The sequence below is a fragment of the Triticum dicoccoides genome, unplaced genomic scaffold, assembly GCF_002162155.2.
Source record: "Triticum dicoccoides isolate Atlit2015 ecotype Zavitan unplaced genomic scaffold, WEW_v2.0 scaffold153, whole genome shotgun sequence".
In the NCBI taxonomy this organism is placed as follows: domain Eukaryota; kingdom Viridiplantae; phylum Streptophyta; class Magnoliopsida; order Poales; family Poaceae; genus Triticum; species Triticum dicoccoides.
Genome location: NW_021209149.1, coordinates 1 through 1676, shown reverse-complemented (window position 1 = coordinate 1676; position 1676 = coordinate 1). Strand labels below are relative to the sequence as shown.

The following is a 1676-nucleotide window of genomic DNA, read 5'->3' as shown; positions in this document are numbered from 1 at the left end:
GTGGCTATTCATTGACTCTCCTCCTGTCTTAATGGGAGTACCTAGAACTCATTTAGATGAGATATAATTTGGTCTCATTCACTTTGAAAACAAGAACAAATACAACCCACGTCAGCATACACGCATCTTATAGCATCACATCCAATGGCTATAAAAGGTGAATGAGACCAAATTATATCTCATTTAGATGAGTTCTAGCAAAACTCTTCTTAATACTTATATGTAGGGGACATGCACAACGTCAACTGTATTTTGCAACATTGAACTAACACTAGGATAATCAAGACCAACGGACCATTTACAATATTGAACATCTACTAACGCTAAAGGATTACAATGACCAGGACCATTTGCAATATTGAAGATCTACTAACGCTAAAGGATAACAAAGACCAGTCGACTAAGCTAACATGAAAACGTGGTAGGTGTACTGAGATCTGGCGGGCAATGGTTGGATCCCGCGACAATGACGCTGGAGGAGAATCATTACCTTTCCTGAGGCCTTGTTTTGGAAGAATATTTTTAGTAGTCTGTTGTCCCTGAGGCCAAAAATGCTACACGTACAAAACATTATTACAAAACCTACCAAACTTTCCTTTCCACTAATCAAACTCCCCCAAGCCCCTCCCCCTGATTTTCAGGGTAGGCTGGCGCCCTCAGTAAACTCCTTTTTTTGGGGTGTTAAAACGATTTCATTGCTCAACTGTTGAAATATTCGTTCCTACATAGCAGAGAAACATCTGCAGGTCCAGAGCGCAACCAAACTGCACTTCGTCCCTCCGATTGTCCGAAAGCAGCAAAGGTGTGGCTAACAGCATTCTGGTTCCTACTTACATGAGCAATAGAGATATCGATTACGTAAAACTGCCATATCTTTACGTAATCCTCTCACCCTGTGTCCTGTGAATCATTAGTAGGTGTAGCAAATCTCCACAGACGATGGACAACGTTCATGTTGGTCTATTTGCAAGCGGTTGGCTGTGTCAGAACTCCTTCGTTTCACTTTCTTCTTTGACTTTGTGCTTTCTCGATACACTATCATTAGTAGGTCTCAATAATATTTTGCCGTGGCATAGATCTCATGTAATTGATGTTATTTTAATATCAAAATATAATACCCTTTGTCAAAACACATGTACTAAAAGGGCTACCGCCATCTATGACTATATTACTCCGTCCATTTTACAATGATCATACATGCTCGGTCGACTTCTAGTTGTTGGAATTCAAATCCAACGATTGTTGTTCATATTCCTCATGTAGCCATAAATATTAACCAATAAGCTCCCCTGGCCTGAACCGACAACCTTTTCCCTCTCCTTAAGCTCCGATACATCGTCCCATGCTCGGGCTTGGTGCCTGTCTAATCCAAGCGATAAGGTTGATCGTAATGGGAGTATCATAGGTAGTATCATGCATGCCAACTATAAAAATTTGATAAGGTGACATAGAATTAAATGAAGAAAGAGTGGGGTGAGTATCATATCATGATACTGTATCATATTAAATGTTATGCTAATATGTATCATGCATGTCAATAAATGAAGTTATCTATAATACTAACACATGATATTATGCACTACGGGTGTAGTATCATACATTAGTATCATATACATGATACTCACCATTACGATCAGCCTAAAAAAAATCCTCACGAACTTGTGAACCATGGTCCT

At 39.4% G+C, this 1676-nt stretch overlaps 1 long non-coding RNA gene across 1 annotated transcript; it reads right to left on the bottom strand.

Annotated features, from left to right (window-relative positions):
* Positions 1-1045: 1045 nt before the first annotated feature.
* On the bottom strand, positions 1046-1676 carry LOC119344086. The gene is made up of 2 exons (XR_005166447.1): positions 1626-1676; positions 1046-1363 (listed from the first exon to the last, which is right to left on the bottom strand). It is a non-coding gene; the product is annotated as an uncharacterized LOC119344086 (long non-coding RNA).